We start from the raw sequence: 27,089 nt of genomic DNA, 5'->3' as shown, positions 1-27,089 counted from the left end.
CCCTCGAGAAACAGGGCCTCGCCGCTCCCGCCAACGCCTCATCCGGCGCTCCTCGCGTCGGCCAATGGCGGAGGCTGACCATTACATAACGCGGGCGGGAGCGGCGATGCGCGCTCGGCTCGCTTTGACCTTCGTCGCGAGAGGGAGGCGGGGGAGGGTGGTCAAGCGGGCTGCGCTCACGGCCCCCCCCCCCGCGCTCGAGGCTTTTTTGGGGGTGGGAGACATACCCCGCTTCCCCGCCCTGGTGCCGGGAGTGTGGACTGACGCCTTCCTCGTCCAGACAGCAGCGACCCAAATTTTGAGAAGGAGCCCAAGTCAAGGCTTAGCCGCAGTAGGCGAAGTGTAAATCGGGGTCTGATAATCGTGCCCCAAATGAGGCCTTTTTGAGGCGGGCCTGATTGGGATAATGGCGCTAAAGCCGTTTGCTGCCTTTCTTTCTCTTCTAAGGAAAGAGCGTTCAGATAACGTCCTCATAATTGGAAGAGAAAGTTGTGTGCCTTATCCTTTTTTAAGTAAAGTTAACCCGGCGCTACCCTAAAGACTAAGGTGACCAGATTTCAACATTGGTAAAGTGGGACACCATTGGACGGGGGGGGGGGGGGGTTCTTGAATAAAATTTGTCTATATGGAGCAACAAAATTTTTCATAGAACACAAAAATAGTACTGTAATATATATTTTTTTAAATTTCAACATAAGTACAATTTGCCACGTGCCCCCAGGTGTCGCTCCAAAAGTGGGACAATCTGGTCACCTTACTAAAGACCACATTCAAGACGCCAAAAGATTTTTTATTTTTCAGGTGTTGGAAGGGTTGAAAGTTGGGGTGTAAGCCACTATATGAAATCTCGAATGAACAAGTCTGCATTGGGAAGACTTGTCTAGGGATAAGAGTCAAGACTCCTAGTGTATAGTCTGAAACACTCAATGCTAGGACAATGAGTTTGTAGCTCTGGGTTGGGAAAAACCTGGAAACTTTAGGAGTGGCGCTGGGAATGGGCAGGATTTAGTGTGGGGAGAGATCTCAGTGGAGTCTAATGCTATGGGGTCCTCCCTCCAAAGCAGCCAGTTTCTTCAGGGGAACTAATCTCTGTAGTCTGGAGATGAGCTATAATTCCAGTTATAAACACAAGTCAGTGTCACTCATTGCTTGCATCAAGATTGTATGGAAGGTGTAGGGTTGCCAGCTTTGGGTTGGGAAATACCTAGAAAATTTGGGGGTGGAGCCTGAGGAGGACAGAGTTTGAGGAGGGACTTATGTGGGGTATAATGCCATACAGTCCATCTTTGGAAGCTGCCCTTTTGTCCAGGTGAACTGATCACTTTTTCCAGAAGATCAGTTGTCATCCCCTTCAATCTACTGGAGGCTGGCAGCCTTAGGGACAGCTTGCTTGCTTTTTTCTGTGTTTCATTTTGTAAGGTAGATTGAGTGAATCCCTTGTGTAAGCGAAAACTGAGGCAAACATTTAAATAATTTAGTTTTGGTTGTATTCTGGTCCACCCAGCTCTGTAGTCCTAATAATGCTATAGCATATTAAGACTATAGCAGGAAATAAATAAAACAAAACTGTCCAGTTCAAACCTTGAAATACGTGGCTTCTTCCAGTCCAAAAGTCTCCTGCTTTCATACATAGGGCTACTGCTAAGGTTCCTCTGTTTTATAATGTATTGGTATTGATGACATATGTCATGTAGTGGAGAGCTGGTATATAATAGTGTTGGACTTAAATAGGGGAGACCTTTACTGAAACAAAACTTAGTATTTCATAGAAACTTACGTAGTATTTTATATATTGACTAGAAATATAGCCCGCTGTATAAGGGATACAGCGGGCCCTAGGTACTTACATTTTCTTGTGTCCCGCGGCAACGGCTCTCCTTGGCGGCTGCGTCCTGTGAGTGGCGGCGGGGGAGGCAGGGAGTGCCCGGCAGCCGCGCTCCGCGCGACTGCTGGGGTCTTTGTGTGGCAGTGGCCTGATGCAGCGAGAGGCGCTTTGCGCCTCTCGCTGCGTCAGGCCGCTGCCCGAGGGAGCCCTCAGCAGCCGCGCTCCGTGCGACTGCCGGGGTCTTTGTGTGGCAGCGGCCTGATGCGGCGAGAGGCACTTTGCGCCTCTCGCCGCGTCAGGCCACCGGGCAGGGAGCTGCCGGGGGCTCCCTCGGGTAGCCGGCTGACGCGGTGAGAGGCGCTTTGCGCCTCTCGCCACATCAGGCTGGGAGCAACTTCGAGCTGCGGAGCGCGCGGCTTGCAGTTGCTGGGGCTGGGAATTGCACCTGCCGATTGGTCCCTCCGATTGTCTGTCCTGAGGAAGGGTCCAATCCGGACCCTTCCTCATCACGGACAAATCCCACCTCAAGAGCCCTTAACCATTTATTTAGTCCGTGGCGCCACGGGCAGTTTAAAGATATTCTCTAGAAAGTGTATCTGTTGCTTTAGGAGATGGAAGCTTTCACAAACAGGAAGTGAGGATTAGAAATGAAAGGAAGTTGCAGTGCACAGGCTAGGAGAGGTAACTGTTCCTTTAATTATTACGGTTCTAATTGCATTAGAAGCAACCAAAGGTTTGAATTTGTGTGTTTCTATTTTGTAAGGTGCTTATAGTGCCTTATATAGGAAAAATTGGGATAAATATTTAAATGATATTTCATGAGCCTCAGTATATCACAGTGATACTCAGTTCACAGATTTCTGAGAATTGCATTTGGCACCTCTGGGAGGCACAGAGCTTATTTATTTTTCTAGCAATAGTTGTTCTGATGGGGGAACCACCTGTCAGTCACAACAAGCTCCACAGGACAAGTACCTGGTCCACATTCCAAAGACAGGAGGCAGGTGCCACATTGGAGAACAACATTCAGATGTGCTGAGGGTGGCTCCTATCAACTGGTATATCATAATAAAGTATTGTATTACATTTCCGTTTCTTTGTTTTTAAAGGATGTGAGATGAAGTTGGATTGCTGTTTTTCTTTCCTGCACCGGCATAAAGAACCATATCCTCAGTAATGTCTTCGCCTCAGCTGAACAAGGTAAATAAAGTTATGTTTACCTTTGCAGCAATATTTGTCCTCCTGTTACTGATCGTGCATAAGGAGGCTGCAGGTGACACAATCCTTCTAGTATAACCTGCTTATGCAGTGTAAGGTCAAGCACCTGTGTACAGGCCAGTCCATGTCAAACTGCAGGTATAAATAAGAGGTATAATAAGGTATAAATAAGAGGGCTGAATGTTTCTGTTTAAAATGAGATATAGAAAGCTAGATGATAAGGAAATGTATTTTATGTGTAATTTTCAACCTGGTGTACTAGGTTTCTGTGTGTAATGATTTTTTTAAAAGGAGGAACATTTACAAGCATAAGCCTCAGTAGGCAGCCTTAAGTGCTTCAGTCAGAATGCAGGCTTACTATTAGAGTAAGGCCAGTGGCTGAAAGATATCCCTTTGCAGATTTCATAAAAGACTGCCCATTCACCCTTGCTAGCATCTATGCCAAGAATAACCTCTCTTATTAATAGCCTGTCTCTTCCATCAACCACTTATAAAAACCTCAATTTCTGCAAAGCCTCTTCAGTTTGTGCCCCCAGCCAAGAGTAAGTCTTGTACATGCTGACTCATTTGTTAAGTATTATTCTTGTAGCTCCCACCATCCTCCTTTTGCTTCTCCACACAATAATAGGCTGTATGGTTTGTATATCAAAGACTGCCTCTTTCTTTCTTATATTGATCTGTATACATCAGGTACACTGATGGCACAGTACAATTAAAACATGTTTATTAGCACTTGTATAGCTCAGGGGTCCCTGAAGTGGTACCCATTGTCACCATGGAACCCATCCCCATTTTTTCTGGTGCTTAGAAAGTGGGTGGGGACAGATTGGACGGTTGCCCAGCTTCTGGTTGACCCATGGAGATCCAATTGGCTGGAGAGATTAAAATAAAGTTGTTTCAATGGCAGCTGCTACAGGGTTGGTTTTAGTCTCTTTCACTTCTCTTTTCCAGTGTATTGTTTAAAATTGTTTGTGTGTTTTGCTCCACCACTGGCATCAGCCACTTTGTGGTTTCACCCATAACCCTGTGTCAGAATTTTAAAGGTGCCCATGGTATCATAAAGGCTAGGAACCACTGGTATAGCTGATCTGTACTGCAAAAAGGCAAACAGAACCTCAAACAAAATACATTTACAAAAGTGAAATTTTCATCTATGTTCTTAAAGCTTGGAATGGCATTTCAGGCAGGAGTTAATTTGGCCCAATATCCAATTACTAGTTGTGGATATTCTGTCATGCCGACTAGTGATCCCTAGACCCAAGGAAGTCTGCTTTACCTGAACTAGGGCCAGAGCTTTCTTTGTCCTGGCCCCCACCTGGTGGAACGAGCTCCCAGAGGAGATCAGGACCATAATGGAACTAAAACAGTTCTGCAAAAGGGAACTCCTCCGCCAGGCATTTGGTTGAGGTCGACCAAAACTAAATAACAGCTGTTGGGCTCCGATCCTTCCTCCCTGAACCCATTTGACAGTTCAGGCCAACCATGGGCCTGTTAGATTGTTCATTATGCTGAATGTTATTTCTCTGTTTACTGTTGTTATTACTGTTACCTTTCATCCATTAAAATACGTTTCAAGTATGGTTGTGTTACATTCTGTGTGAACCACCCTGAGCCTTATGGAAGGGCGATATACAAATACAATAAATAAATAAATCCTTGATTTGAGGCTTTTGGTTTTTGAACTAGTAATATAGCAATTATCATTTTTTAAAAGCCTGAAGAAGCTCTCTGGTAGCATAGGGTGGAGAGAAATAGCTGCCATAGGACGGTGTGAGACAAACCATTGTGTGGCCTTTCAGTTGTTGCTACAAAGCCTCTGCATTCGTTATAGCAATGGAAGCTCTGTTTTTCAGAAATAGAACTTTAAAGAGCAACTCCATTGTGAAATGAAAGAACCAGAATTCATCAAGATGTTTAGCATGGTAAGAAGGCATAACGAGGAACTGGAATTCCTCAGTCATTACCAGTATGAGCTAGTTTGGTACACTATTACTGATATTGTTAAGGTGTTAAAATGCTCCTGTTTATTTAAGGGAACTATAGTCATCATCATAATAAAGTCAGAGTCCAGTAGCACCTTTAAGACCAACAAAGATTTATTCAAGGCTTGAGCTTTCGAGTGCATGCAGTCTTCCTCAGACTGTGAACTGACCATCATGACAGTGTCCAGTTCATAGTCTGAGGAAGAGCGCTTGCACTCGAAAGCTTACACCTTGAATAAATCTTGAATAAATCTTTAAAGGTGCTACTGGACTCTGACTTTATTGGGCTACTTCAGACCAACATGGCTACTCATTTGAATCTATAATCATAGTTTAATATGAGCTGGAGTTCTGTGTCCACCAATGTACAAAACAGGAATAGAGAGTGTCAGATTTTCAATGCTTCCCTTCATATTGCTTTGTATATATTTGACCAGGGCTGACCTACAAGAGATTAACAACTAAATCTGATGTCAATTTCTTAAATAGAATAATGCAGGATAAGAGCAGGATCACAATCCATATTAATTGCTCCACACTGTTCATTCTGACTGGCATCATCTCAGTCAGAGAAGGCTCTTTCCTAACACCTGCTACCTGAAAAACTTTTACCGGAGATGTAAAGGGCTGAACTTAGGACCTTATGTATGCGAAGTACATAATTCCCCACTGAGCCACAGTCTCTTCCCTAATCCCCCTTTTTACATTCTGTCGTATTATGAGGGTTTTCACTTCTCCATTTAGGGCACCTAAACTCTTCAGGGCAGAGCATGCTTCTAGAACACGATGTGCCCCATCTGCACTGTAACTAGCTGTGGCATCTTGCTGATGACATTCGGGCACAGAGTCTGACTTTAATCCCCTTTCTTGGCATTCTTCCTCCGATGACAAGTTTTTTGAACCAATGGGAGTGTTATCAGTGGGGAAGCTAATTATGAAATGCATTTGAAATGAGCTGTCTTCCTTTGAGATCTTAATACAACTGTTCCTGCTTAACAAGCAAGGAGGGACGTGCAAAAAGCTTGTGGAGGCCGGGGTGGGAGAAGCACCTTCCTCCTCCCTGCTGTTGACCTACCTTCTCTGTTGGGGGGGGGGGGCTGGGGCAATAGTCTGGAGAGGGAGAAAGGCGAAATGCCTTCTCCTTTTCCTGGTGGCTTCCACCACTGCCTGCCTCCTCTCCTGTGTGGGATGGCAGTTGAGAGGAAGATAAAGTGGTGGCATTTTTGCTTCCTCCTGGTTTTTGCTACACTTTCTGCTTTCTCTTCCTGGTGGCAGTAATTCCTGAAAAAATTAAAAAACAGTGGGGATGCTTCCTTCTTCTGGTTGCTGCCACCTTGCTGGTCACCCAGCTTCTTTTCTGGACTGTGGTGGTTCCTCCCGCCATCCACTTTCTTCCCTCAATTCCCCTTTGCTTGCCTGTCCTTCTCCTTGACCACCTGTCTTCTTCTCTGCCCTCATCTCACTGTCTTTAGTGCTTACCTAGGCATCTCCCATTGGGGATTTTTGTAATCCCCAGTTCTTAAAAAAAAGTTTGTAATTTTTTTTGCACCCTAATCACCTTTTAGAAAAATGACCCTCACATGTACCTGGCCCCATTCTGTGGTTTTTCAATCTGCACTGCTGCCAGGCCAATGTTGTCTAGGAAGTCTAGACAAGAATCAGGGCTCCAGACCAGAATTAGGCAGCTATGCAATACCAGAAGAGAGCCACGGGCATCCTGAATGCTGAAATAATATATGGGAGTTCTGGAAGAAGTGTAACTTGCTTTTGTCACTTCTAATGGTGATCAATGAGAGGCATAGGTGCTCTTGCTGCCCAGATTAACTGCACTGTATTGTAGATTGGCTGAAGAATTGTACAGTCACCCTACCAGCACCTGCATGGCGTTAGGGCCAGTGTTGTATCACACTGTTAGGACTTCCATGGATTGTGCAAAGGATTGAGGTATAATTTGGATTATGATTAAAAAGCCTAGGGATGTGGATAAAATAACAGGTAAACAAAGAGAGCTCTATTTTTTTTTCCTTTTTCGGATGCAGAACTACAGTTCCTTATTCATATGTGTTGGCCTGGGACATCATTGGCAAAGCCTCCAGGGGGAGAAGCAGTCACCCTCCCAAGGCCCACACAGGTTGGAAACATGACCCTTTGAAGCACACCAGGGGGGTGGGGGAACATGGGTGGTGGCCCACAGTGGAGCCTGATAGGTCTTGGAGCCTGCCTTTCTTTAGCTGGGAGTGAGGGTGCCGGGGGATCTCCCACTCCCAGAGGCCCCTTGAAGAGGTAGGTTAGTAGAGGGCTAGGGAGGAAGAGCAAAATCACTTGCAAAAATCCCTGGGTGTGGCATGTAGCAGGGGTGAGAGGGGAGCTGGTTGGACACAAAATCCTCTTCATCGCAAAGCTGAGGCTGTTCCCAAGCCAGTCAATCACAATGTAAAATACTGTGTAATGGAAACTAAGAAATGAAGATAAAGGTAAATGTATCCCCTGTGCAAGCACCGAGTCATGTCTGACCCTTGGGGTGACGCCCTCTAGCGTTTTCTTGGCAGACTCAATACGGGGTGGTTTGCCAGTGCCTTCCCCAGTCATCACCATTTACCCCCCAGCAAGCTGGGTACTCATTTTACCGACCTCGGAAGGATGGAAGGCTGAGTCAACCTTGAGCCGGCTGCTGGGATTGAACTCCCAACCTCATGGGCAGACAGATTCAGACAGCATATCGCTGCCTTACCACTCTGCGCCACAAGAGGCTCTAGAAATGAAGATATTGTAATGCAAAAAGTAAAATTCTTCATTTCTTATTTATTGCTTGGAGAGTCTTAGAATGTACACAGATGGATGTTTTAGTTCTGAAAACCTTAATCAGTTTGTTAAATTATTTCATTCGCCTGATTGCTCAAAAAGAAATATAATTCAATTATTGGTTACACAGAACCTTTTCTGTAGAGTTTTCACTGTGGCAATGAGCTTCACATTCCCAGCTGGGCCGCAATGAGATCAGGCACTATCTAGCTGTCCAACAAAAGTTCTAAAAAAATCACCTTCATCTCTGGATAAGGCACTGTTTATAGTGAAAGAGCATAATGCCTTTAGCGTGAACCAAGGCTGAGCTCAAATTTCCCACTGAGCACTCAAAACTCACTGGGTGAATTTGGGTCAGTCACTGTTTCTTAACCTAGCCTAGTTAGCAGGGTTGGTGTGAAGTTAAAGGAGGGGAAAGGAGAACCATGCCATCTGCTGTGAGTTCTGTGGAAGAAGAATGGGATAAGAATAAGGTTCCTAGACAGCCTCATATCTGAAAACTGACCCAGTTCAGCTCCAGCAAGACAGCTGCATCATGTGACATTAGATGCTTTGGGACTTACATTCTGCAGCAGCTGCAGATATCAAAGGGCCAGCGTATGTATTGGATGCATATTTGTATCCATGCACATCAATTTATATTTACATAAACCTAGAGATAAGATTCACTTCCCTCACTCAGATCTAATTTTTGGAGCAAGATGAACCTTGAGGAGCTCTAGCATCTAACACTAAAACCTCCCTCCCCCTGTCCCCGCAAAAGTGGTCTAGCAATGACACGAACCAGAATAAAGGGCTCCCCCTGTTAAACAGAGACAGCTGTAACGTATGGGACATTTCTTCATAATTCAAAGCTGCTCCAGTTTGGGGTTTATGAGACTTGCAGAATGCAGAATGCAGTTGATAAAGCCTGACAGAGCACTGACAAGTATCCCCCCCTTCTCTCCTGATAGAAGGCAGCTTGCCATATAAAATTGGATTGCTCTGACTGAAGCATGATAAAATCATTAAATGAAATCACCAAACTCCGTAGCTTCTCTTCCTTTCCCCCTCTTTAAGGACATTTGGGGGGGGGGGGCTTTGCCTGCAGTCTGGCTGTTCCCGCCACAGTTATATTCTGCTGGGGCCTCACGAATCCTTAAATTGGCTCTGGTGCTACAGGCTCCGTGAATCCTTAAACCACTCCCGGGTAAATGCCTGATTAGTTTGTCTTTTGAGCTCTCTTGATATCAAACTTTCATTTTTCTTTGTGAGGATAAAATGAAGCATTTTTGCTCAGGGCTTTAAAAAAAAAGGTAGCACTCAAAAGAACTGCAGTTTCCCCGCCGGGATCACATCCTCATGCCATCTGGTGGGCTCTGCAGTTAATGCAGTGGCAGTCCCAAGCTCCGTGATGTGGCATGATGCATCTGCGTGTTTCTCACACGCTGTACTGAGACATACACACGATCATGAGCAAAATTACAGGCTAGCATGCGCATGAGGGAAATGTAGCACCTTTTTCTGAACCTGAGTAGTCTGTAGGATTGGAAGAATGTTTGATTCTTCCTTGTTCAAGTCAGGGTCTTTTCTGGAGGGGGGCATCTCTCCACAATACAGATGTTTCCATTCAAGCATGAAAGTGCAATGTAACAATCACCCGCTCCCCAGAAAATCAGGATCTTCATCTATATTTTGGGAGACAGTTTAAAAAGAAGAAAAAAACAAAGGGATACTGCTTCAAAGGGAGGGGGGGACAGAAGAGAACTGCAGCTTTGTTCATTGTCCAAATGGACAGTAAAATGAAACAAAATCCAAGCTGTCCAAGCTAAATCTGCACATGATCCAGAATAAGATGGTAGAATTCTGGCCGATGCTACTTCAGACATGATTCTGAATATTCTATGTTAAAAAGGACAACAGCCTGCATGTAACAAATTAGTTTATCAGAATATTCTAATTTTGGTTCTTGCTGGAGATTGTTTACATAGGGAATGCTTCATCATAGGATAAAGATGTACAGAATTCTGCCTCTTATCATTTCAGCTTACAGTTCTTAAGTTACCCTTAAGTGTTGCTCCTTCTTCTGATGCCAAGATGCTCTCGGCTGCGGGGGAGGAGTCCATATGGTCATTTTCCCCCTGTTTCCAGTGTTCTTTCCCTTCCAGAAACTAGGGCATAGGGTATTTGCCTGCTGAACTGTTTTATCCCATCCTTCTTTAATTTGTTCTGGCTGGCTCACAAGGTTTTGGCCATCTCCATTTTATGAATGGGCTCGGAATGCATGACCCAGAGCTGACATTTCCTAAATAACACAGGAAGGAGTTATATTACACAAGAGTCCCCTTTGCTCTTCATTGGGCTATATTTATATGTGACATAGGAGAGGCTGCTTGTGGTGTGCCCTTTGACAGAAATAAAGGCAAGTGTCCTGAGAATGAGTAGGAATAGCATCCGCTCACACTTGTTCCCACTGTGTCTGGACACCTTGTGTCTCATTTTCTCCTGCCATGCCTGCTTACAAGCACAGGAGTGGTGGCAAGGCGAGAACTTTACCTTCCATATTAGGCAAGTTTGCCAACTTTCAAACTGGTTCCTCTAGCTCAGCATAGGCAAACTGTAGCTCTCCAGATGTTTATGGACTACAGTTACCATGAACTGTCAGGGGTCCATGGTAATTGTAGTCCATGGACATCTGGAGAGCTACAGTTTGGTCAGGGTGCTCTAGACCAGGGGTAGTCAAACTGTGGTCCTCCAGATGTTCATGGACTACAATTCCCATGAGCCCCTGCCAGCAAATGCTGGTATGGGCTCATGGAAATTATAGTCCATGAACATCTGGAGGACCACAGGTTGTGACTACCCCTGCTCTAGACCTTCTGCAGCAGTATTTAGGTGATCTTATTTAACTCCCAAGCTATGGAAAGCTTTGATTACCTATTTCTGCTTATTGAAGGGATAGGATCCCTCTTCCCCCACTGCCAATTGGCAACTTTACTCTGCTGTAACACTTCTGCAGTCAGTCTAATCTATAGTAAGTGGCTTCAGAATGGCAGCCTTAGCTATTACTTTATGGACATTTGCTTGCAAGTAATTCTTGTTCATCTCAGTGGAACTTCCTTCTAAGAAAAGGATTGTGGCACCTTAAAAAGGATCATGTTGTTAGTATTGCCCCTGTGGTGTCACTTCCCCCAAAATAGGTGCAGTTATTGGTATAGATCAAGATTGGTTATAAGAGGTGTGGAAAATTGGGTACAAATGCATATTGGATCGATGCATCCAAGAGCTATTGACTTAATTAACTGGCTTTGTTTCAGGATGACCACATAAGGATAAGCTTTGCCCAAAATATTTGCCATTTCAAGCTTGTTCAGAATTGTACATACAGAAAAAACCTAGACTGAAGCCAAAGCTTCTCCCCAAGCTGATCCCTGGTGTAGCATCACTCAGTGCTGGGTTGCAGGAGACACATTACCTTTTAATCATTGAAGCAAGAAGAATAGGAGGCAAGCTATGAATATTTATGAAGCATAATAATCAACATTCCCAAAGCATTTCCAGCTGCTGGCTTAAAGGAACAGGGCCTCCCTTTAACAGGGTGAGAGTCTTTTTATTTAATGTATATTAAAATAGTTAAACAGAAGCATCTTTTGTTACTCATTTTCGAGGGCTTGAGGCATTTTTAAATGTGCTTTTCTGACAACAATGGACACGCTAATCCAGAGAACACTATCAGGTTGCATAATTTGCATGCACTGGAGTGGCATCCTGGCTGGTTTGTCATGTTGACATAGTTGGGTCATATTGAGGTAACTGGTTGTATCCAGGGAAGAGAGTTGTTAGTATTATTCCCAGTGAAAGATTTGCCTCTCTTCCAAGCCAAACATACTTTGTGCACATAAGAACATAAGAGGATCCATGCTGGATCAGACCAATAGTCCAGCATCCTGTCTCAAACAGTGGCCAACCAGTTCCTCTGGAAGACCAGCACCAGAGCATAGAGACTGAGACCTTCCCATGATGGCTCTGGGATTCAGAGGCTTAGTGCCTCTGAATATGGAGGTCCCCCTTGGTCACCATGACTAGTAGCCACTGATAAACATATCCTCCAGGAATCTGTCTAATCTCTCTTCTATAGTCTTTCTTCCACACTCCATTTCAGTCGTAGCAGTCAAAAAGAGTTCTTAGATGGAAAGTTTGCACGCAGGTATGGAATTGACTTCGGGATGTCACCTTTCCTTCCCTCCAGAATGGCTGCTTCATCTTTCAAGACTGAGCATTATACTTGTGGATTTAAAAAAAAATAAAAATCAACTTGAATAATCATCTTTTAAAGATTATAGGTTATTTTCAAACTTTTGCAGAATATTCATTCATTCATAATTTATATACCACCTCTCCAGAGACCTGCTAGAGACAGCTCACAACATAAAACAAGATAAAATCGGAAAAACATTAAATCATTACATTAAAAATACAGCCAGTAAAACCCAGATTATTTATTTATATCATCTTATCTTATCTTTAAACCGCCCGTGGCGCCACGGGCGCCACGGACTATATAATTCGGTAAGGGGTCTGGAGGTGGGATTAGTCCGTGATGAGGAAGGGTCTGGATTGGACCCTTCCTCATGACAGACAATCGGAGGGACCAATCGGCAGGCGCGAAGCGCCTGCCGATTGGTCCCTCCGATTCCCAGCTCCAGCAACTGCGAGCCACGCACAGCGCGGCTCGCAGTTCCTCCTGACCTGACGTGGCGAGAGGCGCAAAGCGCCTCTCGCCGCGTCAGGCCACCGACCCAGGGAGCCCCTGGCAGTTGCGCGAAGCGCGGCTGCCGGGGGTTCCCTGCCTGGCGGGCTGATGCGGCGAGAGGCGCGAAGCGCCTCTCACCGCGTCAGCCCGCCCACGCCGAAAGAAGCTCGCCGACGACGACGAGGGACCCTCGGACCAGCCTGCCAGAAGCCCGGACCTCCGCCGCCGCCGCTGCCTGCTGCCGCGCCGCCGCCTGCCGTTCCCCCGCCGCCGCCGCCGATGAGCCGGGCCCGCTGGCCAGCAGGAACAGCAGGGGCAGGAGCGGCGGCGGCGGCGGACAAGCGGCGGCCGAAGGGGACGCGCAGGCGGCCGGCAGGAGCAGCAGGAGGCGGCGGCGCCGGAGGAGGAGCGAAGCCCCGGCCGCTGCCATGCCTGGCCGCGAGAGCGCCGAGAAGTGGACCCTCGGACCAGCCTGCCAGAAGCTCGCCGCCGCCGCTGAAGGAGCCACAGACCAGCATGCCGAAGACCACTGTAAGGTCCTAGCGCCCGCTGCATTCCCCTGCAGCGGGCTTGATTACTAGTATGTCTATAAAATGTATGTAGCTCAGGATATTTCCTCAAAACCCTCCACATTAAACGAATCTTCCAAGGATTTTATCCCCCCCCCCCAAGTTCAGTTTAGACAGTTTAATTCTCGATTTCAATGAGCAGGAAGCAGTTCTTAGATGATTTAATATTTAATATATTTTAATTAAATTGGATTTTTTCTGAGTTTATTTTATTTATTTGTATTTTAAACATACTTTAAACTTCTTGTGATCCACCCTGAGCCATCCAGGAATGATGGAATGCAAATACACAAACATAAATACGTTTATAAATACATTTTAATTTTTTTAGGCTATTTTATAGACAGGTTTTATATTTTTATCTATTTATCTATTTATTATTTATATGCCACCCTCCCTTTCGGCTCAGGGCAGTTTACATTATAACTCTCATACGCAGTACAGTACAATGATAATTCTATATGCAACTTATTTAACAGTGAAACTTGTATCAAGCAGTGCAATATATTAAGAGTACTTAATAACAGCAAACAATAAACAGTGTAATATAACAACAGTAACAGTCTGTACTTTGGTCCGGTTTTCTATTAGTGCAGATTATGGGGCTTCTGGTTCTGGTTAGTGGCTTGTTCACTTGTCTTGACCAAATACCTGGTGGAAGAGCTCCTTTTTCCAGGTCCTGCAGAAAAAGAATTGTTTTAGCTCTAGCAGTGCCCTGATGTCTTCTGGGAGCTTGTTCCACCAGGTGGGGGCCAAGACTGAGAAAGGCCTGGCTGTAGTCATTGGCAGACTAGCTTTCCTGGGGCCAGGAATTGCCAGTTCATTGGTGTTGGAGGAGCATAAAGCTCTTTGGCGGGCACAGGTGGAGAGGCAGTTTCTCAGATACGGCCCAAACCGCATGTGGACTTGAAGGTAATTACCAGAACCTTAAGCCTGATCCAGTAGTCAACTGGTAGCCAGTGCAGCTGTTGGAATGTGGGCGGAATATGGGCCCTCCAAGGTGTTCCTGTGAGAACCCTGGCTGCCGCATTCTGCACCAGTTGGAGTTTCTGGGTCAGGGATAAAGGTAGGCCTGCATAGATGCCAGGAGGCTTTGGAATGTTCAATTTGCAACCTTTCCCACTTTGACAGATTGGGGGGGGGGTAATGAAAGGGAGTGAGGACATCCTAAGAGCCTGTTGGATTTTTTGTGCAATAAGCTTCACTGCTATATAAAATAAAATGTATAATTTTGGAAGAATGAATATTTTAATCATTGCAACTTGAATAGTCATAGCTGTTCTCTGCTTTGCCCATCTAATCAGGTCCATTTTTATCTGTCTCCAAAATGTTTTATAGCTATAGTGATGCATTTTATTTAGGTATTTTGGGATGGAGAGTCCAAGGTATCTAGAACTTGTATAAACTAATGGGATCTTTAAAATATGAGCAGCTTTATATTGAATTGTAGGGGGAATATTACAACATAGTATATTAGGTTTTGTAAAGTTTACCCTGAGGCCAGAAATTTGATTGAATTTTAAAAGTTCTTCCTTTAAAGGTTGTATAGCTTCTGTCAAATTCATGAGAGATAGCACCATATCATCAGTGTACATTGTTAATAGATGTTCTTTTTTCTACAATTAATTGCTCTAATGTCATGATTAGATGTTAATATCAATTGAAACATTTAATTCCCTTTTTGTCCTTTTCCAAGGAAATAGGCTGGCTAAAGTAAGAGCGAATTTATTTTAAAGAGATGGGGAGGAGAATTCACATTATATGATAATGCTTTTTGTAAAAAAATGAAGACTGAACTTGCTTTCAGTCCTCCATGTACCTATTTTGGTATGGAGGAAATGGAAAAAGGTGTTATACTCAAGGATTAATCCACTGAGCCCCGTTCTGTACGATCCAGAATTTGTTCCAACAAAAAAATTGTGGTTCCAGGTGCAGAGATTCTTAATCAGATTACATTAATGGAAACAAATATGTTACCCAAATTGGAGGTTTCCTGAAGTCAGATGGGGAAATTAGCTACTTAATTGGAGGCTTAGTGAGAGGTGGGTAACTACAGGATCTCTGTGTATCTCAGAGTATTCACATAAGAAACTCTAAACCAGTCCAATATAAATTGGAAAGTTTTTAATATTATGTAGAACTTAAAGTACAAATACAAAAGCATATAACCATACACACAGAAATTAAGGAACAGCAGGGTTGAATGGGAATAGCATTTGGGAAACTGAGAAATTATAGTTGCTGTCACAACATGGAGAAGAAGTGCACAGGTTCAACTAAACAGTGTTTTGTGTAAAGGTGAGAGATGCCTACACACAAGTACGTGGTATATGCAAGGCAATCAAAAATACACAAACACATAGAAAGCAGACCCACACAGAGTGTGGGTGTTCAGAGAGTCCCAGAGCACATACAGAATGGTACTGGGTGCATTAATTTACAGCAAAAATGTAACCTTGGGCTATAGCTGATGTGATAGCCCCTAAAACAATGTGTTGGTAAATTGTCTGTGTTTGATATACAACCTATTAGGGTCTATCTGGAATGGGGATAATACCCCGGGTGAACTCATTATGAGTTCCCAGGTGGTAGACAATAACTATAATTGCTCTAAATATCTAAAGACGTCAAAGTTTCTTAGATTACTCCTTGATTGCTGAACAGGAAGCTGCTAACTTGGGTGAGTTGTTATGAATAACTAACTGAATTCCTTAGGTGTGAGGAGAAAGAGATTAAGAAGACAATGAGATAAGTACTAGTTTCTTAGAGAGCCTATTTTTCCAAAAGTATTCATCTCTTTTGGGAGAGGTGAGAAAGGCATTAATGATTCAGCCCCTGCAATCTCACAAATATAATCTAAATGCCCAGGTATGTCCTGGAGAGTGTCATCCATGTTTCCTGTTTAGAAGCATTCAGGGCCTTTTGAAAGGCAAATGACATCTATGCCAGTGTTCAGTGTTGAGGAGAGGTATTTCTGTTTCTGTTACCTATAAACTACCCCTCAGTTTGCTTCTGCCAAACTGCTCTGAGCCTGTCAGCTAGGGTTGCCATTTACCTGGTGTCAAAAATCATTGTTCATAAGAAGTCTATGGTGTTTTTCTATTCGGTGTCAGCTGGCAACCTTCCATCCCTATCCTCGGTCTCTTCCTTCACTAATTTTAGCAGTGGAGAAGAAAAAGGGAGGATAGCATCAGTGGTGACACTAAAGGGATTCCCCCCTAATTTCTATAGCAAACCCCAGAGAGATTGGGGAAATTTCAAGAGCCATCATCTGGAAGTGACATCAAGACCAGTATCCTATTATCCAGAAGTGATGTAACTTCTGCTGTGCCCTGTATGTATTTCCCCAGTCTGTATGGCAAAGACCACAGAGGTTGAGAGAATGTCTTGGGTGACATGGAGGAAGTACCATCACCCTCATGCCCCACCCTCCCTAGGCAACACCCCCAAAGTCTCCTGGCATTTGCTGGAGCAGAGCTGGCAATGATATTTATACTTGTCACTGCCTCCCCAGTCTGCCCAGCTCCAACAGGCTACTGAGACCTTCTGTGGCCCATTAGAGAGAGGGTAGTATAAATGAAAAGGAAATCTGTGCTCCTTTTGCCCCTGTGCTGGTGCAACTGCTGTCAAGCTCCATTGTGCTGCGGAGACTATTCTCCTTTGATCTGGGGTCACATGGAAAGAGAGCAGATGCTTTGTCTGCAGTTGTACTATTGCCATCCCAAGCCAGTGGGATGTATGGGCACAGCAGATGTCTTCCACTGGTGGTGCTACCACTTTAGCTCCAAGTTGTGCCGTTTTGGAGCCAGAACACAAGGGGGACGCACCTACTCCTCCCATGCTCTGACTACTTGGGGTGGCAAAATGATTTACTTACAGGAGCTTCATAAAATCAAAACAATCCATTCCAGTTATCCACAGGAGAGAGAAAAGGAAGGGGAAACAGAGGGGGGGGGGCTTAAAAAATTCACAAGTTTAAACTTTAAAATACTAACTTTTTTCCTGCAATGGCTGCCTTGAAAGATTAGCATGACAAGGTTGTTGTTTTTTTTTTATGAAACAAGAAGCATTTAAAAGCCCGAACAGTGTGAATTGATAGTAAAGACTCTGTGGTTCATAATTTTGGCAAACCACAGCAATTTTCTATAGGCAGAAAACAAACAGGCATTGTTTTAGTCTGGAATATTTTGCAGACTGTGAAGAATAATTGCTCCTGATGTTTAAGAGAAAAATAAAATGACAGCATTTTTTGGTGATTTGTCATGTCTCTTCCCAAGCGCATTCTGACGGCAAGATTTTCTGACCCTAACCACATTTCTGGGTCATTGTAATGGATCATTCCCCACTAAGCAGACACAGGGTTATAGCCAAATCATTTTAGGGCAAATCTTGCTTATTCCTCATTAATGTAGTTTTATTTATAGCATATTCTTAAATATAGGGTTCAAACTTGCTCCTCATCATGAAAACACACTTTTAAATTGTATTTATAGTTTAATGCATATACCACCACTCTCAGACTTGCTGTCATGGGGCAGTGAACAACAGTGCCAACTTACAATTCATTGCAGCAAGAATAAAACAATGAATCAGCATAAAATTTAAAATTATAGTTAAAAAGCAGCTACCAGCACTAGTAAGGAATGGTTGTTGGCATTGATGTTAAAATATAAGGAGGTAAAAGAGTTGTGACACGAGGAGGGGGACAGGGGTCCCAGGTGGATGTTATGATGTAATTCCTAATAAGCCTTGCAGAATAGCTCCATTTTAGGGGCCCTGTGGAACTTGGCAAGTTCCTGGTTGGGGCTAGGTGAATGTCCTGGGGGTCTGGGACAGCCAGCAGATTCATACCCGCTGAGCAAAGTGGTGACATCGTGGTGACATTTTTCTTTTCATGGGGCACTCAGAAAGACTTAACATGTCTGCCATAAGGACATAAGAGATCAGTTTACAGAATTAATATTTCTCCATTCTTGACCCCTGCAAATTGCATATAATGGTTGTATTAACTGTATCTTCTCTCTCAGGAGATGCCAATAAAGGTGTGTGTTTGTGTATATATAAGTAAAGGACTTAAATACATTTACCATCTTAGGAATCCACCTCAACAATTCCATTATGGTGTTTTTAGCCCACAGCCAGAAGACCCTTTGTACGATATTCTCATGGAAGGAGGCTTTGGGGATTGGCTGGCTATAGATTTCTGATTCCAAACTATCTGAAAGAGTGGGGATTTATCTAGTCATCTGTGACAATGGCTCCCCTTTCAAAGTACTGAGTACTGCTACTTTAGGAAGCTTATGGGATAAGTATTCCAGGGGAGGTTTTTTCACAGAAATTATTTACACATTTTTGTCAAACATCATGTCACCAGCCAGGAATGCAGTCAAGTGTATTATCTAGCCTTAGTTTTTGATTGTTTATCAATGGAATAATAGATGATTTGAACCCATATCCCACTGAGGTCATACTGGCTCTGGATTGTGGCCATCGGTTGACTTGGGAACCTGTGGAAAGTTGCTTTGTACAGCCTAAGGGAAAAGGAAACTGACCCCTCAAAACAACCACGTCTAATCCTAACCAGGCTATAGCCCCCTTTCCCCCTCAGATGCTAATCTCTGTGTTCACCATATACATGCATTTTGATGCATTTTTAAAAAATATTTATAAATCCACTTTTCTCCCTATTAGCTTGGCCCAAGGAAGGGAATAACTAGAATTAAAGCACTAATGCAGTAATAAAGAACAACCTTGGAAAAGCTTGCACAATAATATCATACTGTCTAATCTTTTGGACATACACATGAAGCCATCTCTTAGTTGAGAGCAGTAGCCTCTAATCCAGAGAACTGCATTTGATTCCCACTCCTCCACAGGTATCTTGCTGGGTGACCTTGGGCTAGCCATAGTTCTCTCTGTGCTCTGTCATCGCCTCCTACTTTACAGAGTGCCTTTTGTGGGGAGAGGAAGGGAAGGTGATTGTAAGCTGGTTTGAGACAAGGTAGTAAAAAGTGGGGCATAAAAACCAGATCTTCTTACATTGAGTTAGACCCTTGATTTGTGAAGATTCGCCTTGTCTTCTCTTACTATGGCCTCAATCAGAAATCTTTCCCATCATCTCCTACCCAGTCCTTTTGAGTCGAGATCCCTGGGGATTAAGCCTGGGATTTTTTGTATGGTTTGCTCCTGAGCCAGAGGCTTTTCACCTGTACCCGTTAAACTTCTCATAGGCTCACAAGCACTCTATTAAGCAATTCACTTTTACAGTCTCTCTGGAATGATGTCAAAGTGGGAGTTCTCACACTTCCTGGAATGCTGTTCTGCAATGTGGGTGCTGGAATGGGAAAAGGTCAATGTTTTCCTGTAGCTTTATGCACCGTTTTGTAGAAAGGGTAGCAGCAGGAGGGTGGAGTGGGTTCACATCTCCTGGTATCACCCACAGTGCACTCAGTTGAACATTGACAGTAAGCTGCTGCACATTCTGAAGGGCAGAAAGCCAGTCCAAAATGTATGAAAAAAACACTGCACTTGTCTCAGCTGACTTTGGGAAACCCCTTAGGGTTCTCAAGGCAAGAGACTATTGGAGGTGGTTTGCCATTGCCTGCCTCTGCATAGCAACCTTGGACTTCTGCGGGGGGGGGGGGGGCATCCTTCCAATTACTGACCAGGGCTGACCCTGCTTAGTTTATGAGCTCTGATGAGATCAGGCTAGCCTAGCTATCCAGTTCTGTGCCATGTTGTACTCAGAGTCACTCTAGAAACTAGTCAGCTCAAGGTGCAAGTGTCAGGGACAGGGAAATCTGGTACCACCATCATTTTAGTTCAGTGAACGTGCAGGCAAATGAGGTGAAGGCTGGTGGTGTATTTTATTGCAGAACAGCTTGCTTCTCTCTGCCTCTAGCCAGTTCTATTGACTTATTGTCTTAAAAACAGCAGGAAATCCATTGTATAACAGCTGAGGTCATACATGACTCTATAGAACTCAGACAGTTCATAGCTCAATCTCTGAGACTGTTTCCACAATCACTAAAAGCTTCATGGCAGCATCCATAAAGCTCTGTGGAATTTCATTACATTCACAATAAAATCTTGAGATTCAGGTGAATGCACTTCCTGTTTGCCATCTGTTTTGTGAATCCCCCCACCCCCCGGAAGCTCAAAAGTTGCATAGCCTTCCTCCATTGTTTCCTGTCTAAATGATGATGTTTGATATTTGACCAATGCTGTGTCTCTGCCTGCCCTCCTTCCCTCCCCTATGTCTCTGCCTGCCCTCCTTCCCTCCCCTATGTATTTTTAAACATTTTGAACATGATTGTGTTACAACGCAGTTCCAAAGTAGCACAACACACACACACACACTGTCATCCCATCTCCCCATCCAGCAAGATTGAACAGAACACTCTTTGTCAATTTCATGCAGGGAAACAGAGCAAGTATCCTGGCAGGGGCTCATCGTAATTGTATTCCATGGACATCTGGAGTGCCACAGTTTGGCCACCCCTGCATTAGTGTGTAGCTAATATCTTTATCCACACACAGAGAGATTGCTAATCTTGCTCTATTGTTTCTGTTTTATTCCTATTTTATTATATTCCTGTTTCATTATATATGAAGAAACATTGAATCTGTTAGCTAAAGCCTTGGATGTGAGAGAGGGCATGCTTAGCTCCCCAAATAATTGATACTAGCCTCTAATTTCCTTCTGCAAATCGCTAACTCATTCCCTACCTGATTGGCCCTCCCTGGGGGTGTGTCACCAATAGGGGGGAGAGAGTACAGCCTGCCATTGTGGGCTAATCAGTTCAAACTGCACTCTTCCAATGAGGGCATATTTTGGAGCTTATCTGTCCTCTATCCCCTGCTGATTGCTGTGTGGAAGAGGTGCTGGCCTCTCTGAAAGGCCCTGCTGCTGGTAAGTGCCCCATCCTCAGCCACTGCTCACCCTACATCTCGCCAGGCGAGGGAGGCCAGCTGCTTTCTGTACCTCCTGTGTTGGTCTCAGGTTTCAGCTCTCTGCTAGAAAGAAACCCAGATGAGCTGCCAGGAAAGCCGAGAGAATCAGTATTTCAAAAACAGAATGCCAAGGGGCAGACAGAATACAATGAATGTCTTAACTCAGCCCAGTGAATCAAGGGCATCAACAGCGGAAACAGTTCCAAAACCCAGCCCCCCCCAGCCTCAAGTTAATATAGGCTGTCAACAGCCTCTCAGTCCTTACTCTGTGATGACTCACAGTCTTCTACAGTCACAACCGCTTTGCTAACATGGTGTGGTGCCTTTTAGACTGGAGGTCTCTTCCAGAAAATAGCTGGCATTGTTTAATTGGCCCAGGTGAGCCAGGTGGGCTGACAAGGCAGGGAGCTGCATCGAATGAGGAGCTCCTGCAACAAATTTTGGATCTAAGCCCTGGTTTGTCTACAGCTCCAGTCCCTCCTGCTGTTCAGAGCTCTCTGCCTGTTGAACATCTGGCTGGGCTAAGCTCCAGCTGAGGCTCAGGTGAAGCTGGGAGCTCCTGGCAAGGCTTTTTCTCCAAGTAATCCTCAATAACAGGACCTCGGCTCACAATACCTCCCCATGGCTCTGCAGCTTTTCCCTTCCCACTTTCTCCTCAGAGGGGCTGGCGAGTTCCAGCAGCTTTCCCCATCCTTGGGAGATGTGGGGGGATGGGAAGGAGGCAGCCCTTCCCGCAGCCTTACCTGTCCATCCTCCCTTTTTGTTTCTGTGTTGCGGCTGGGTTTCTTCCCCTCAGAGCTCTATTTGTGCAGTGTCAGAACTTCATACACTTTAACCTCCCCTCCCCCATATTTTCTCAGGTACAAGAAGCAGCTTAGTTCTGTGGGCTGGATCCAGACGGATTATTTAAAAACTCCACCTCACCTAATTGCCCTCCTTTTCCAATCCCCACCCCACATACTTATGTTCCTTGCAGGTCCCATGATCCTCAGCAGAGCCTGAAAAGCTGGTTGAATCCAAATCTTAGATGCATACTGTCCTGGAGCATTAGAAAACTACAGAAATAGGGTTACAGTATTTAATTTTCTTTGTGTCTCTTAGAAAAACTTCAGTCCAATTAAGCTCATTACAGATATGGTGCAGAAAAGGAAATATTAGCAGTGGAATCAAATGGGACTCTGAGTGTGTATCTTTCTACGAACCACCATTTGTAGCCTGTAGAGTTCAAAGCCCTTGAAAAAGCCTTTATATAGCAGCAGTAACAAGCAGCAGTGGTTGGTGCTACCTGTGGTAGGTCCCGGTGTTTGTGGGGATTGTGTCCTTTGTGCTGCTCCTTGACTGTTGCTTCTTTATGCTCTACAAAGTATACTATAAAGCAGTGGTCCCCAACCTTTTTATCACCGGGGACCTGTCAACACTTGACAATTTTACTAAGGCGCGGGGGAAGGGGGGCTAGTCTTTTGCTGAGGGATTTCGCTGCTGCCTGAGCCCCTGCTCTGCTTGCTTTCCCGCCGCCGCCCCTGACTTCCCACCGCCTGCTGGGGGGTCGCTGCCAGCAGCAGTTGCGCAGTGCAGTGCCATGCCAAGGGGGAGCTTCAGCCATGACGGCCGCTGGAGAGCACCGAAGGTCAGCCAGCAGCAGAGTGGCAGAGCAGCCCCCAAGACAGCAGCCAGGGAGGAGGATGAGGAGGAGCCACGGACCGGTACCGACTGATCCACCCCCCGACTGGGGTTGGGCACCACTGCTATAAAGTATACTGCCTTGATTTGCTAGGGTAAGAAAACCTTATCTTGCCCTGCAGTAAAAAAAAAAAGAAAAAGAAGAAGAAGAAGAAAAGGGCAGATTAGAGTAATGAATGTTTTCGACTTTTTAATCTGCAGCTTTGAGGAGGCAAGTTATTGCATTGTACTGCTGACTTCGTGTGTGTGTGTGTGTGTGTGTGTATGGTAAATGCCCCTGTGTTTCTTCGCAAGCCGAAGACAGCAAATAGAAAGCCAATCATTTCCAGTATCTTTTTCCATACAGGGTGCTTGAGGGCCTCGTACCTGCCCCATTCCAGCAAAGCCCTCCTCCCGAGGTGAGTCCCCCACTGTTTGCTAATCTTGACCAAGCAACTCTAAGCATGCTGATCTTGAAGGAGCCCTGGGTCCATTCCGCACCCATAGGATAATGCACTTTCAGTGTGTTTTGGCAGCTGGATTTTCCTGTGCAGAATAGGAAAATCTACTTCTAAAGTGTATTGAAAGTGCATTGTCTAATGTGTGCAGAATAGGGCCTGGTCTAATCCAGCAGGGCTCTTTTTATGCCCTTTTGTTCACAGGGCCCCTCCTGCTTCACAAGGCTTAGCCCATCAAATCAGGGAGGAAATGCTACATGATGATAATGAACTCCCCTGCATCCCACTGTGGGTGGGTAAGTGCCAGGGCAGGGCTGGCATTGGGAAGGGCAGTAGTGGCGGTGGATCTTCATGGTATGGTGGTCGTTTGCATGGTAGATTACAGATCTGCTACATCTTCTGCAAGGAGCGGTTGCTGTGTGGAGGCTTGCGATATGCAGGTCAGTTTTGGTGCAGAGCTTCTCCCCTCCTCTGCTGGAATGTCTGGCACTTCCTACTGTACGCAAGGAGGAGGTGTTCCCTGCATCTTTTTGCACTAGCTTTGACTTCTTAGGGAAGGAAGCCAGATTGGCCGCAGTCTCTAAATGTCACCGATGACAAGTCTAATGTTTTTGAGAAAACAACAGCACAGATATTGTGCCAAGGCAACGTAATCAAATGGAACTTGCAGAAATTTCGTGTCCATTAATGGCTTTCTTCTCCTTGTCCCTAAAGGTCAAGTGTGGAGTTCAGTTCTTCTAAATTGTTCACGGGGAACCTCAACGGTGAGAATTAGATTTGGGGGTGAGAAATGCATCTTACTACGACTTTCTTTTAATGAAAATCACAAGATGAACTTTTTTTTTTGTAAGATGCCAAGAATATCCCCCCCCCCCCCAACTACAGCTACAGCTTCTGGTTAGGAATGTGGAAAGAAAGGCTTAAGTCGGGTAGTCAAACTGCGGCCCTCCAGATGTCCATGGATTACAATTCCCTGGCAGGGGCTCATGAGAGTTGTAGTCCATGGACATCTGGAGGGCCACAGTTTGACTACCTCTGGCTTAAGTGAATCCCGCCTAAAATAAATTCTAGCCTTTATATGTGTACATTCAATGGATTTGGATGGTACTGTCCGGTATGTTAAAAAATACACAGAAGAGAAACAGGGCTGTTGTTAAGATTTGGCAATATAGGGTAGCTACTGAATCCTCGGGACATTGAGTGGGTAAGCCATTGTGAAGCAGTGATAATCAAAGCATGCTCTTTTTCTCTCTGGGTAGTTGTGTAGTAGAATTGGGCTCCCATGGAAGGATTCCCTCCATGGGAATATCGCGTCCCCCTCCCCATCCTCCTTCCTCGGCATGCATCCCACCCTTGCAGGCAGAGAAGTGGGTAGCACCGATTGGACATTTGGGGGCTCCCGGAATCACCTACTGAGCTGCTACATGCAATATTCTACCCTCTGGCCACAAACAGCCGTGGAAGTGGAGAGCAGGCCATCAGCTCCCTCTCTGTCAAGCGACACCAACGGTAGAGAGGATGGCTCATGGTTCTACTTTGGGACCCAATGAATAATTTTGTTAGCTACCAAAAATCCCTGTCCTGATGATTTGAAGCTGTTGCTTCCAGTCCCCCGTATTTTGTCTGTAATCCTCGATTCTCTTCTAGCACAAAGTCATAAAATGATAACTAAATGGCCTTTCTTGCCTTTATCCCCTGACAGTAAAGCTGTTTTGCCAGCAGCTTCCCTGGAGCTCAGTGTTTCATATGAGCACAATATATTCAAGGAACAGTCTACGGAGATCCTCTTGAGAGCAGGTATTAAAAATGTGATTTGTCCAAGCATCAGGGTGGTTTAGGCCATGTGAGGAGGATTATGAGTCTGTATTGCATTTCAGCACTGGCATCAAGAAGATAACTAGTTTAAAATATTTTGGCATCGTTTTTTTCTCATAAGGGAGTTCGCAAAAGTCTTGTGTTTGCATGACTAGATTTCTAAAACTGCTAAGAGCGTACCTTGCATCAATTATTTAGCAGCAATAAAGCCTTAGAATAGCCATGGCCAAGTTCTATATCTTGGGGTTGCTTTAGTTGCCAGGGAGTGGTGTGGGGCCAGGTGTGTAACTTGCCAGCCAAAGGGATCACCTTGCAGTTAGCCAGACTGCACAATTACATTGGAGCCATCTATCAATAAGAGCTTCACAATTGCAGAGCATCATCATAATAGAGTCATTTTTGTACCCTGCTTTTTACTGCCCAAAGAAGACTCAGAGCAACTTACTATCGCCTTCCACAGTGCATATGGGCCCAACCTGGCTGGGTGGTTGGAGCAGCACAGTTTCCCTAGGGAATGGCTGTCAGGGGTCCCAAAGGAAGGACAGCTGAAGGCAGAGGGGACAGATAAAGTAGGTTGGCTGGTGGGTGGGAAGGAGAGAAGGAAGTAGGAAAAAGGGAAAGATTACAAAGGCTTTCAAGGCAAAGAGGAAATAGTGTGTGGGGGGGGATGAGATGCCTCTCTGTACATCGTTGCTGGCACCGTACTTGTGGTTTATGATTACTTATAGGCATAAGTTAAAAGCCATTGAAAAGGAATTGCTTTCCTTTCAACTTCTGATGTGTCCTCCAGAGTTTGTAAACAAGGGCATTGCTAGATTGTTTTCTACGGTCCTGTTTTCCACTTAAGGAGCAAAGTGGATGCCTTCAGAAACACAGGAGAGGTTGTTTTTGTGGCTGCATGGACTGTTTGGATTGTGCTGAAGCCTCTTCGCCACGTCTGCCGGAGTCCTCAACTCGGTTGAACATCACAGGCACGGGAATTGAGAAGGAGCAGCTATTGATGTCTGACTGTTACACAATGTGCCCCCCACTGAACCTGTGCTCTCTGCTAAAGTATGAATGAGCCTTATAGAGAAGAAGGAAGTGGATAGCAACCATGGTTAAGGATTATCAATTACATATGCTTATAGTCATCGGGAACTGTTCTGTAGACAGGAAAAGCAGTGTGTATGCAGCTGGATTTAGCTGGAAAAGTTGATTCTTTATAATTTGCTAAACATTGTGTTACAGTGCTGCTCCCTCTGTCCTTCCTCCTTGGAGGTAGAATTGAATGAATGAAATTCCATTCCATTGAGTTTCAGTGTTTAAGGTATGCACGTGGCATGTTCTACTTTTAAGCACTGGTGTGAGCATTGGTCTTATTGCACCCCATGTTTAAGCCAGAGGCTTAATATTTCTCATAATTCTATCCTTGCAGGTGCTTAAACAGGGAGGGGCTGTGTCTAAGTGTTATTCCTAAGCAGACAAACAAGATTTTCAGGCTGTATCTGATGGAGTTTTGACTTTCAAAAGACCACTCCAAAAAACTTGTCTGCCTCAAAGGCAGTGCTGGACTTGAATTTAGCTCTTTTATTGTAGAAACAACACAGCTACCCTCCGAAACTGTCCTAAGCAGAGTTATACCCCTCCGTACCCATTGACTCAAAAAGGTATAACTGCAAGCGAGGGGCAGTTTTCAGAATTTTAGCTATTTGCAGAATCGGTGCCAACTTTCTTTCTCTGAGCCATTTGCTTCCTTTGTCACCAGGTCTCCTTGCGAGCCTATTTCCCATAAACCTTTGTGCCTAAGACCAGACAACACCCTCCTCCTGGAGTCATGACTTTAAAGCTCTACAGAGTCTAGTGTGACCCAGAAGTGAGCCCACAGCCAATTCTTCTGCCAACCCACCCCCTGGCTGCTTGGGGGGGTGGGTCAGTAAAGAGGGTCCAGATGCACTGCTGGTAGTGTGACTCACTTCCCCATTCACAGGTGGTTTCAGCAGAGACATTTGGGCTTCTGACTATGCAAAGGGGTAGCTCTGTTTGTCTGCTCTAGCAAAATAAAACAAAAGTCCAGAGTTACCTTAAGGACTAACA

General features: G+C 44.9%; 1 long non-coding RNA gene across 1 annotated transcript; it reads left to right on the top strand.

Moving 5' to 3' along the window:
- Positions 1–12: 12 nt before the first annotated feature.
- Positions 13–23,159, top strand: LOC143844529 (uncharacterized). Its single transcript, XR_013234012.1, has 3 exons — positions 13–331; positions 2,935–3,025; positions 23,108–23,159. It is a non-coding gene; the product is annotated as an uncharacterized LOC143844529 (long non-coding RNA).
- Positions 23,160–27,089: the final 3,930 nt, after the last annotated feature.

This window comes from Paroedura picta, chromosome 9, assembly GCF_049243985.1.
Source record: "Paroedura picta isolate Pp20150507F chromosome 9, Ppicta_v3.0, whole genome shotgun sequence".
NCBI lineage: Eukaryota > Metazoa > Chordata > Lepidosauria > Squamata > Gekkonidae > Paroedura > Paroedura picta.
The sequence above is the reverse complement of the archived record's forward strand: the minus strand, read 5'-3'. Positions and strand labels throughout refer to the sequence as shown.